We start from the raw sequence: 13,280 nt of genomic DNA, 5'->3' as shown, positions 1-13,280 counted from the left end.
ATTTTTAACAATTAGCCAACATATAGTACATCAGTAGTTTCAGATATAGTGTTCAGTAATTTATCAGTTTCATATAACACCCAATGCTCATCACATCATGTGCCCTCTTTAATGCCTATCACCCAATTACACCATCCCCCCACCTACCTCTTGCATATTATTTTAAAGACTATTTCAAAAAGTGTAAGCCCTGAGTATCTCCCAAACTTCAGTCAAATATATGTAACACCTTCAGTATTTTTGCCATCTTCATACCATCATCTTACTATTTTTTAAATACTTTTTCTCCAATCCACTTTGCCACTGACTCACCTTTTATAAAATCCAATGAAATCATGGGTTTGAATGGCTATTTTGCATTTTCCCACATATATATATATATATATTTTTTAAAGATTTTATTTATTTATTTGAGAGAGACAGAGAGTGAGAGAGAGCATGAGAGGGGAGAGGGTCAGAGGGAGAAGCAGACTCCCTGCCAAGCAGGGAGCCCGATGTGGGACTCGATCCCGGGACCCCGGGATCATGACCTGAGCCAAAGGCAGTCGCTTAACCAACTGAGCCACCCAGGCGCCCGCATTTTCCCACATATATTAAAAGAGATACATAACTACTAAAATTCAAAAGATGCTTATCCATGTACCACTTTAAATCATCTTGCATACAAATCAAGAAAACACTGGTTAAAAAAAATCAGCTGAGCCTGGTAACACATCTATATCTACACTTTATAAAAAGTGATAAAGAAATCAGAATGTTCAGGAAGCCACTTCACAGCAAAATTTAGGACTGTCCTACTCTATAAAGGCATATTATCAGTGGGAACCACAGGGCTGGCATTTAGCCAAGAAAAAGTATTTCAGAATAACACTGGAATGGATGGTAGAGAAAAATGACAGGCAACAGGTCTCCATAAGGGAAGCAGCTGAAAGAACAAGGATGCTAGGTCTTCTCTTCAAGTTCTTGGGTATGGGGTGGTACAGTCCAGGTGCTACCGCCATGCTCTGCTTGTCAAACAGAGCTGAACTTGGCAGAAGGCCAACTGCCTAATGGACAGGTGGGCAAGGCTTTTTATTGACTTTGCTTCCTTCCTGCCAACTAGTACTAAAAGCTTGCAGAAGGGCCCATTTCAAAAGTAGTACTTTAGGGCAGAGAGGGGCTGGGATCTACCACACCTGTTCCTCCCATCTAAAAGAAATATGGGTTAGATTTCATTTTGAAATATTAGTACCGTGGGCGCTTTGAAACAGCTTCCTAAGAGCAGCTTACTCCCATTCCTGATGGAGGATGTCATGATGACAACGCACCCACACCCCTCCAAAAAAACCACACTGAAGACACTAAAATATTTAATCACTTTTTTTTTTTTACTTCCTTTTCTCACTGCAAAGGGGGACTACCTCTTTTTGTAGTTATCTATCCTAAATAGGTGAAACAATCACATGCCACTGCCTTTATTCTTATCCACTTCAAGAAGCATTAACTGAATCTTGGGTAGTGAAGCACAGAAAAAGACAGTAACAGGAGGTTCTCTCCAAAGAGAACTGGGGGGAGTGGGGGGTGGGAGGAAGGGGGGAAAGGGAGAGAGACAGAGAGAGAAATGCTTCTTGCCCCAATTCCTGGTCTTGAATCATTTTCCTGGACGCTAGAAAAAACAATTTTTTATATAATTCTATGCAGGAAAAAAAAATCATAAGTCATTTTAGGTAAATCTCCTCTTTCCCCTCACAATGAACTTAGGGTACTAACCTGTAGGCTCACTGACATAGTATTTTCTTAACACTCTTGATGCCTTTTAAGCTTCTAGCACGTGGCTTGGAGACTGTGAAAAGATAGACTTTTCCAATATTTTCTCAATTTAGTTCATTCCTTTTCTGTGTGAAGTTTTAATATGTAGCCCCATAAATGTAAACATAGGCTTCATTAGGATTATTCAGAAAACATGAATTATAGAACAATAAATTTTTAAATCTGACTGGTTTTGTGTTATAATGTTACACTGTCAAACTGGTCTTTTAGGGGCATTTTTAACCTAGGAAGAATACTCATGAGTTCTAGAATTTTATCCCAAGCATCTCCAGTGGATATTAAACATTCAGGTAGCTTCATTACTAGCAATTAAGATTCATATCTGTATCTTCAGAAACTCAGGAAAACATCTGTATCTCAGGGTAAAATTGTAATCCGATAAAGAGTTTCTCAAAATGTGGTCTGAAGCTCATGTGCCTAAGAATGAACCAGTGAGGGGCAGGTGAGGGGGGGTGGTGCTTGTTAAAAATACAGATTCTTGGGGGCACCTGGGTGGTTCAGTCAGTTAAGCGTCAAATTCTTGATGATCTCAGGGTCATCGGATCAAGCCCTGCATTAGGCTCCTCGCTGGGTGTGGAGCCTGCTTAAGATTTTCTCTCTCTCTCTCCCTCTGCCCCTCCCCCCCTCAAAAAAAAGAAAAAAGTCTACTTAAAAAAAAAATACAGACTCTCAGACACTGTGTCAGATGTTTTAAATCAGAATCTCCAGTGACTAGGACCAATAATCCACATTTTAAATAAGACGTCTAGGTAATTCTACTTTAATGCTTCTGAACCATTTAGCTACTTGAACTCTTGCTATCAAAAAGCCATGAAAACAGGATTCCCACAGGTCATTGCCTACACAAAGTACAAAAAGAAAATCAAGGGATAAATATTTAAAATGAAAAAGGAGGCAAAGTGAACAGTTGTCTTCCATTATGGTTTGGGAGAATTTAGATTCCAGTGTAAACTGCAGCCATGAACAGCAAGTATTCTCCACCAACAGGCCTGTTAGATCTATAGTGTAGATACCAGTATCTCTTCTGCCCTTCAACTTGAAACACAGCATACTCTGTAAAAAGAACTTCATCCCTAAATAAAGATTAAAGGATGTTCCAGCATGCAATGCATTTTCACTCATTCTTTCTCAACACTGTGACTTTGACACCACAATTAGGCAAAGTCGTTCTCAACCACTTTGAGTTACCTGAGCCAGTGGTTTTCAAACTTGAAATGAATCATCTGAAGATCTTGTTAAAATACCAATTAATGGGCTCTAAGAATTTGCATTTCTAACAAGTTCCAGGTGATATTGACGCTGCTGGTCTAGCGACCAGACTTTGAGAACCAGTGGTTTAAGCTAATTCTGGTCTCCTCCCAACCAGCACTACTTAGAATTCACTGTGAAGTTCAATGATGTTGGAGAAAATAAATAAATAAATAAAAGGCTCCATCTGGCAAATGCTCCAACCACTTTCTATAGGGCTTCTTGTGTAGGACTCGGCTCAGCATCTTCAAGAAATTCCCATCATTCAAAACTTGCAGTATGAGTGAAAAGTTTGTCCCTTCTTGGCAACTGCAGAGATGAACACCCTTCCCATCCCTCTCCTGGCCTCTGTCTGACCCTACTGTCCCCACTTCCTACCCTGCATGAACAACCTTTCTGTCCTCTATAGGAAACCATACTTCCTACAGCAGGAAAGCTGTAGGAAGGGCAAGAGGTCCCTCTGTTCCTGTCTTAGGAAACAACATTTCCTTTAGCCAGAAATCAAGATGGGCTCCCTCCATTTAGTGATTTATTTGGTGACTGTCACAGGGCTACAGCTACAGACAATTCTGGTGAGGAGTACTGTGTCTAAAGGCAAAATCAGGCAAAATTAGATTCTCTAGAAATATTGGCAACATTCAGATCTCATTATCTACATTCTGGTTCTCCATGGGAATAAATATATGAGATTTCTCCATTGAGAGATAGGTCTAGAATTTACACACTACATATGGGTGCCCCATTCTCTATAAATAGCTTTCAAATCCATCTCATTAAGGTTTAAAATATACTCCTGGCATCAGGTTCTAAGTGGTAAACTGAACATGTATGCAGTTCATCCTTCCCAAGAAAAGAGATTTCAACTAATTCCTAGAAATTGGAATAGTATTTGGGAGCAAGATAAGAAAATGCATTTGATACAGCTTCAGTATCTTTAGAAGATCTTCAGGATCTCCATTACCTTTTCAACTTGAACACACAACTGAACATACGTAATTGGGGCCCATGTTAAAATTAATTAGGAAGATTTAAAAGTAAGGTTAAGCAGTTTATTTTTCTTTGAGACTCTGATATATACTTAAGGAAATAGAATAAACCTGGAGAACAATACAGAACAACGCCAACAGGGAAATGTGTTTTTAAAGCGTTAGCCATAAGCTGGTTAAATGTTGCAAATACTGCATAACATTAACAATTTACCAAGAAGTGTGAAAAATATGATTTTCTTAAATTATTGTAAGAACATGACTAAACACAACATAACCATTGTATTTCCAGAACCTAAAACACTCTCTTTATTAGAAAAGTCTTTAAGCCATGTTCACAATCAAAATGATTTGTTATGAACAATAGTCAAAGTCCTTGGGCATACATGTGCTCCACTGTGACCCCTGAAGAATCCTATATCTGTCCAAGTACTGAGTGTGGTTGCAGACTGAGCACAAAAATTGTTTAGTGTCATCTGCCACTAGAGAACAATGGATGGGACGTAATGCTGTTGCTTTTTAAAGCACAACTTCTGTGATAAAATGTTGTCTTCTGGCATGCTTTTGTATTTAGGACGAATGTCTGTTTTTGTGGTTTGGAGAGAACAATCATTTCTCCTTTGAGGTGCTAGATCCTACACACCAAAACAGATCAAATCCTTATGAAAAACTGGTTATCATTTTTTATTGAGGTAACAGATCAATCTTTTTCTTGGAAATCCTCATATTTAAGTATGGAAATAAGGTCATAAAATATCATTGTTAATCACCATTAGGGGATTTAGCCATCATAAGACATTCCTTAATAGAGCTACTTATTATTCTTTATCAAATATAGTATAACATATTGATCAAATAGATCAGCATCCACAAAAAATAATTCATGTAAGAATCAAGTAAAAATGTCAAGGCTTTTAATGCCACCTACTTACTTCCTATTTTGCAATGACAAAACCTACATCAGCTTATATCTGTAGATTAAGATTTTTTTTCAATGCCTTGTAAAAGAGGTGGAAGTTAGTGCCCACTCTTTCTTGATGAATAATGCAAGGTAAGCTCATTAAATAAAGTAAAAAAAAAGAAAAGTTCCAGTGAAGTATGGATTTATTGAACACAGGAAAAAGCAAAGGCATATTCTACAAGTAGTTTATGGTCTGGCTTATTGAGTCCACTGTAATTACTTCTCATCAACACTATACATACATATAGTTACAGTTTAAAAATAAATATGAAATAATAAGGAGCAAAAGAGAAGACAATGGGGGTGGGGGAAGGCAAGGGAAAAGAACATCTCTAAGAGGTTGTAAGATTTAAGGATATGTTGACACTTCCGCCAAAGAGCAGACTTCATAATGAAATGCCCAAATGCAAAAGAAATACCCTGAAAATAGGTCACACAGCACAGAACCAGGGCCTTTTGAAAAGTAATATATTTAGAGGTAGAGAACCACAAAATCAGATCAAGAAAATATGGAAAAGGAAACAAAAAAAGAACTCCTCACCTAAAAAAAAAAATACTACAAAAACCAAGCTGGATAAATTCCACAACTTTAAAATATTACAGAAGGGAGGTACAAGATCTGGGAATTGATACTGTTATAAAAAGAGATGAGAAACACTTAATGGATAGAGTAAGGAAACAAACATCCAGAAAGTCTTAGTTCTGTTCTCATTGCAGAAACTCAGGCTGTTCCCCGGCTGCTTTCCCAGCTTGCTCCATCACTATACGCTGGCTATTTTCCCTCTCCCAAAATTACCTACTCAGTGCCAACAACCTTTGCCTTCACTCCACTCAGCAAACCAATGGTCCGTTCTTGACATTTTCATTACTTGGAACAGCTCCATCACTGAAATACTTCATTTCCATAATCTAATATCAGAGCATGCCCTCCTGTTCTTCCTACTTTCTCTTGCTTACTCACCAACTCTTACTACATTGAAACTCCAGTCCCTCGACTTTTCCATTATCTTCAATGCATCTGCTCCCTCCGGCTCTAGGGCAGAAGTTACAGTTGGGGGATGATTTTGCCCCTCAGAGGACATTTGGCAATGTCTGGAGACATTTTTGATTGTTGCAACTGCCGGGGTTGGCTACCGGCATCTGGTAGGTAGAGGCCAAGGATGCTAAACATCCTACCATGCACAGGACAGCTCCTATGAGGGAGAATTATAAATGTTTCTTAAGTTGAGAATCTCTGTTTTGTGGCCTTCTTTGGATAACATGATTCATTTCTTCAATCACTCTTAGAACATTTTAACCTCAATTCTCTTGCTCTTTCGTCCTTCTGACATCTGTTCTATAAAACCTAACTTTTAACCAATTGAATCACCCAAGTTTTCTACTTCTTAACTCAGTGTACTGAACTCAATCAAAGCTAAAAAAAAAAAAAAAAACCAACTATTACATAAATAAATATCACATGACCATTCCAAAGGCAGATGCTACATATTCAAGATTCCAACCTCAACGGGACCCCCAGCATTACCAGGCGGGCAACCTTTCGTGTCTCTCTCTAGTTACCCCCTCAACTCCTGTTCTTTCCCCTCAGTGACTATTCCAAACTTCTACCTCTCCCCTCAATCCTCACCTCACCAAATCAGCACTCAATATCAGCAAATTTACCTGCTTCACTTAAGAAATTTTGCCACCATCAGACAAGAACTTGCACATATTCCCTCCCCATCCCATAAACTTATTCATATCTATCCCCACCCTTCCCCAAGCCATCCCTCCCAGGAAGGTGGAGTAAGTGTCCTTCCTGTCTCAGCACTCCCTCATCATGGCCTGCACTCTATCATCTCTCACTGACCTCTGGGACCCTGCTTCATCAATCATCTATGCCTTCCCTCAACTTCTTCCTCTTTCTCAGCCCTTTTCCCCTCAGAAATAAGTGATTGTTCCAATCTCTCCTTAGGGGGAAAAACCACAACTGAATAAAAACCCTACCTTACTTCCATATCTTTCTCCAACTCTTCTCTCTCCGCACACAGCCAAATTCCTTAAAAGAACTGTCTTCCCTCCCTATCCCCATCACTCCATATCCCTTCCAGTCCACTGTGCACACCCCTCCCATGCCACTAAAACTCCACAGTGGAAGCAAATGACTCCCTATATGTCAACTTCAGTAGGTTCTTCCAGTCCTGAATTTTGGAGCATTAATGTACATGACCATATCCTCCTTAAAATTCTCTCTTCTTTTGGTATTTGTGATAGCACTCCATCTCTTCCTACTGATTTGGTGCTTCCTTCTCCCCCTTCCTAGATGCTAGTGTACCCTCCAGCTCTAGCTTCAATTTTTCTCACATGTCTATGCAATCCATGCTCTAGTCACTTTGAACGCATACACCCAGTCCCGACCTCTTCTAAGTTTTCCTAGTGAATGACACCACCATCTACTCAGGTTAGCCAAATACCCCAGATTTCTTACTCTCACCCACACATAAACGATTGCAAAGTCCTATTGATTTAACCTACGTATCACGTGGATCCATCATATCAGTTCATTCTCTTGGCAACCTATCCAATTCCGGGCATTCTCTCTCACCTAAAACATATATAAGAATATTAAGTACCTACAAGTAAAAAAAGGTAGTCTCCTCTTACAAGGATGCTACACAAACACAATGAGGTATGATTCAAAAGAACATGCAACACTGGATTTCTTTTTTAAAAATGGATTCTGTTTGAATATATGCAAATCATTTCATCATCACAGGCTTCAGATTCCCGACTGCTGAGTGAAGGATATAAGAGAAATACCTAAGGGCCCTTTCTATCCTTAACATCCATTCTATAGTTTGATTTCTGCCAGACATTACTCAGACAGTTCACACCTCCAAATATGCACCATACTTGCTACACACGCAAAACATGATCAGGGCAAAAGAAATAGGCTGAGATGTCTCTCCTTTGCTGCCAAAATCTATCAAGCATATCCCAATTCCCATCAGTTTCAAAAAGTAAATCTTCAACTGCAAGTGTCAAAGAAATAAAATGTAAGCAAAGGAAAGGCCAAGAAAAATTATAGTGAAATTGATTATGTATCTAAAAATGCTATCTCAAAAGATAATTTCTTCAGGAATCAAGCAATACAGAGTAATGAGTTAGCAACAAAATAAATGTGCCATAAACCATTCTGACAGTCAGTAACAACATTATAAACAAAAAGCTCTTTGGGCGCCTGGGTGGCTCAGTTGGTTAAGCGACTGCCTTCGGCTCAGGTCATGATCCCGGAGTCCTGGGATCGAGTCCCACATCAGGCTCCCGGCTCGGCGGAGAGCCTGCTTCTCCCTCTGACCCTATCCCCTCTCATGTTGTTTCTCTCTCTCTCTCAAATAAATAAATAAATAAAATCTTTAAAAAAAAAAAAAGCTCTTTTTCCCACAGAAAAAGAGTGTGGGAATTGTGCAATATCAAACACCAACACAATATATACGCAATATGAGATCTTAAAGCGTTTCAGGATCTGCTTTTTCAAAGACAGGCTCTCAGAGAAAGATAATATGAACTAAGCTGTGAAAATGCAGTTTGAATGCCATTCAAATGTTATCACCCCAGCCAAGTGAGAAGTTTCCTGTCACCCTTTTGACAATTTGGGTTCAGATGCTCTTCCATTGCCTACTAAGCTCGGAAGTAATGTTCTATTTTAAAAATGATATAAAAAGAGAGGGTAGAGGAAGAATGTGGCAGGCAAAACAATTTACATTGCAAAATTGATACTGAGCCAAGTGTCAACACCAAATATAGGATAAATCAACTCTGGAGCCACCCAGCCTGGGTTCAAATTCCAATTTCATCACATACCAGCCTTGTAAATTTTAACAATTCAATTAATTTAAGTTCTCTGTGCCTAGCTTCTTCATCTGTAAAAGAGAACACTGTAGTACCTACCTCACAGGTAAAGTGCTTGGAATAATGCCTGGCATACTGTAAACACTATAGAAATACTAGGTAATGGGGCACCTGGGTGGCTCAGTCGTTAAGCGTCTGCCTTCGGCTCAGGTCATGATCCCAGGGTCCTGGGATCGAGCCCCACATCAGGCTCCCTGCTCAGCAGAGCGCCTGCTTCTCCCTTTCCCTCTGCCTGCCGCTCTGCCTACTTGTGCTATCTCTCTGTCAAATAAATAAATTAAAAAAAAAAACTTAAAAAAAAAATTTAAAAAAAAAGAAATACTAGGTAATGTTATCACGATTATTATTTTCCTTACTATATTGAGACTAAATGTTAAGTGAGAAGAACAACCACACTGTAATACAGGCTCAAGCTCCAGTTTAAAATTGTTACCAGGTATTTTGTTCACTGTTCAGTAACAACTGTTATTTCAATTGGTATTTCCATCCCCATCCTCTAGAAACTCACAAATCAAATCACCAAGTATTAAGTTCATACCATATGAAATGAGTATATAGAAGCATAATTCAATATGCATCAAAAGTATAGCATATGCTATATATATACAATAGAATGTTATTCAGCCATAAAAAGGAATGAAATTCTAATCTATGCTCTCACATGGATGAACTCTACTACAACAAAGATGAACCTTGAAAATATACTAAATGAAATAGATACAAAAGGACAGTGCACGACTCCACCTACAATAGGCAAATTCGGAAAATCAGAAAGTAGAACAGAGGTTACCAGGAGCTGGGGCGTGGGAGGAGGGGAATGGGGAATTGCTTTTTATTGGGTGCAGAGCTTCTGTTCGGAATGACGAAAAAATTCTGGAAATGGATAATGGTGATTAATGATGTGCTTAATGCAATGAAGTATATGCTTAAAAAGGGTTAAAATAGTAAATTTTATATTATGAGTATTTTATCACAATCAAAAAATATCTTTTAAAAATACAACCTATATTTTCAACAGCAACTTTCAACAGGAGCATCAGCCTTAATGGTACTAAAATTTAAAAAAAAGATCACTTATTTTCAAGTTCCTGATGATGGACAACAAAGGAGTCAATATCAACCCTTAGCTGGACTTGGTTTAAAACACATGCTTGAAAATTGGTACATAATTCGCAAATTCAAAAAGTATTATTATTTCATTTTGCTGACAGTCAATTTTTTTAGCTCATTGAAGAGGAAAAAAAGAGGATTATACTGAGAAAATAGCTTTATATGTGGCCAATGCATAATGGTAGTTTTATGAGGAGGTATCTACCCACACAGAATCATGACAGGAGTGCACCACTATCCCTGTGCAGGGCACCATAAATGGATGTGTAAACCTACCGGTGTTCAATTCAAAAGCAGAGGGGGTTCCCATATATGGGTAAACCATAATGTAAACCACTGAAATATCCCCCAAATTCAAAGCAGAAATTAAAAGCCTATTATTTTGAAACATACAGAACACGAAATATTTGAAGTCTCCATTCCAAACACCACAACCAAAAGGCATATTGCATTTCAAAGACACAACAAAAATAAATTTAATAAATTAGCATTTTCCTAGAATGGCTAAGGTGAAGGTACTCTAGTTGGGATAATTTAATTCTCCAGTAAACTCATAAATACCATATATCAAATATCACTCAAGGAATAATACATAAGGCCAAAACCAGACTAACAATATTAGCAAACACTTACATGGCTCTTCCAATACGCCTGATTTGTTCTAAGCTCTTTACAGACACTAACTCACTTGATCCTCACAACAACCTTCTGAGAAAAGTACTCTTTTATTTACATTTTACAAATGAGGAACTGAGGTGTAGAGGGGTCAACTACCTTGTCTGGGCTCACTGAGCTGCTAGTAAGTGGTAGAGCTAGGACCTGAATAATGGAAGTGTGGTTCCCCAAACCCTGCTTTTAATCACTATGGTTTACTATCTCCTGGTGACACTGAGGAATGGAATACATAAAAATACAGACAAACTCAAAAGGCAAAACAACTTGTGCAGTTAAATATAATAAAAGCTCTGAGGATATCACTGTATCACAACACAGGACAGTAAGTGATACTTAGAATGACTGCTCTGAGACATAAGAAAAGGTTAAAGTATGTCAGTATACTTAGTGTTTAAGAAAGCAAGGAATTTTTTAGGGCATTTAAAATTGTTCTATACAAAACAATCAGTATGATTTCCATCTCTAAAAGGGTAAAACTTTCAACAATCCAGAATTACACATTCCCTGAGGGATCTAAAAAGGGTTGTACTGAGCAATCTTGCTTGCCTCTTATCTCATTCTTAAAGATAAGGATAGTGTGTGGGGGGGGGAGGATCATAAATTAAGCTTTCCAGGTGTTTTAATTCCAGGTATATAACAACTTAATACTAAAGATATTACAAATCATTTAGATTGATCAGAGAATAAACTCATCATTTAGGTTGATGAGAGAATAAACTCATAGAATTATGTGTGACTATTGTGAAAAGCCTAGAATGTGATCGTTTATGGAGTTATTAAAAAAAAAAAGAAAGAAAAGGTATAGGCTCTGAAGTCATACATAGACCTGAACTTAAAGCCTAGCCCCACCATTTAGTAACCATAAGTTTTTGGCATGTTATCTTCACATACCCGAACCTCAGTTTCCTTCTCTGTGTAAATTGAGGATAAAAATTCCTAACTCACAAGGTTGTTGTGTGAGCTAAGAAGAAAATAAATGCAAAGTATCAAACACGGTCCCTGAGATACAGCAGATGGCTAACAATGAGCGACTATTATTCCCTAGTCTTATTCTACTTTGTCCCCCTAGTATTAGAAGAATCTAATCTTACCAATTAGCAAGCCATAGGCAGGCTTCTCAAAATTACATGAAGATACGCTCTATTCAAAAATGGAACATAAAGTACAAAAAAATACAAAACCAAACCATCAACGGATCAAAGATTTCAGAATCCTGCCTTTCCTCCCATATCTATCCTGGTTGGTTTTGTCATAACCCATATTACTTTATCAACAAGATGAACTTTATTATTTTTTTTGCTGTCTAAACATTCCTAGTGAGGTTCTGTTGCTTATTTATTTTGACGGCTAACTTTGCAAAGGTACTTGTTACCACTGCTTGAAAACCAAAAAGAAAGCTAGGAACAAGGAACATTTTAATGAAATGCTGTAGCAGTTCCATCCATCTCAACAGTTGATTGGATCCTATGTATATCATTTATTATCACAAAAGATTTTCACATTACTACGCCACTTCCTTACTCAACAAATACATGCATTAAGGAGCAAAACTCTTGTCAGTACGAATGCTCTTTAGGGACACCAAAACTCAAAGCCTGGTGCTCTCAGTAAGGATCCTAGGGGCGGGGGGTGGGAAGTAGACGGTTGGAGGAGCAGGGAAGGTGCCTGGGTTTCAGGGCAAGTGGAAATTAAGAGAATCGTAAACTGAATCTCCTTAAACAAGCCTGGATATGAGTCTTGCGGGGCAAGGAGTGGAGAGGGGCGGGCGAAGTGGGCCTGGAGGCAAGAGAGGAAAAAGGAGGCAAATGCATGCTTTAGAAGGGTCTATGCCACGGGGGGAGAGGAAAGTCATCGCCCATCGGCACCGCGAGAGCTGAGGCGGAGAGAAGTGGCCGCTCAGCCCAAGTCCCCAGGACAGGTTCAGCCTCAGGAGTCTGGGAGGACTGAGGGAATGGGGACCCCACCGGAGAAAGATGAGGACTGAGGAGGGTTCCCGGTCGCCTTCAATGGGAAGCTGCTGTGCCAGCCGCCATCGCGGCGTCAAAGAAGAGGAAGGCATGGACCCAACAGGGAGCGCACAGGTTACCTGTCCTAGCCGCCTGCCCACCGGTCTCCACTTCCGCAGACTCCGGGTTACCACGGGCTACCCGGGCCCCGCCTGGTGACGTAATCCAAGCGCGCCTGGACCGCAGTCGGTCCGGCCCGCCCACTCCGGAAGAGCTGGGCGGAGTCGCCGGGGGGAGGTCTGCGCAGGCGCGGAGCTGCAGCCGGAGAGCGTGGGCTGACAGGGATGGCTTGGTTTGGGGGTTGTAGGGTTACCCTGTTACCAGGTTATTTCTAATTACAAAATCTTATAGGCATTTAAGAAAAAAAAGTTACCGAATTAACAACAGTGCACTTTTTATTCCTTATTTTACCCTGCTCCTGGTATATATGACTGTAGTGTACATATTCATTCCACCACAATTTATTACAGTTCTGTTATGTGCCGGGCAAGCAGTGTTAAAGGAATCTGGGGGGTACAGCAGTGAACAAAACAGTAATCTTCTGGAGATTCCTTTCTAGTTCAGAAAGTAAACATTGAATGACAACAAATGTAT

General features: G+C 39.3%; 1 protein-coding gene across 14 annotated transcripts in view; it reads right to left on the bottom strand.

The window, feature by feature from the left end:
- Nucleotides 1–12,865, bottom strand: part of AOPEP (aminopeptidase O (putative)) — a 335,871-nt gene extending 323,006 nt beyond the window's left edge. For 6 of the 14 annotated variants that reach the window (XR_014139966.1, XR_014139965.1, XR_014139968.1 and 3 more), the window contains exon 1: nt 12,767–12,865. The gene's annotated coding sequence lies outside the window, so the exon portion shown is untranslated. The remainder of the gene's footprint in view (nt 1–12,766) is intronic. The other 8 variants (XR_014139962.1, XR_014139963.1, XM_081802933.1 and 5 more) reach the window with 5 other exon arrangements.
- Nucleotides 12,866–13,280: the final 415 nt, after the last annotated feature.

This window comes from Leptonychotes weddellii, chromosome 14, assembly GCF_054177405.1.
Source record: "Leptonychotes weddellii isolate Sample4059 chromosome 14, ASM5417740v2, whole genome shotgun sequence".
NCBI lineage: Eukaryota > Metazoa > Chordata > Mammalia > Carnivora > Phocidae > Leptonychotes > Leptonychotes weddellii.
The sequence above is the reverse complement of the archived record's forward strand: the minus strand, read 5'-3'. Positions and strand labels throughout refer to the sequence as shown.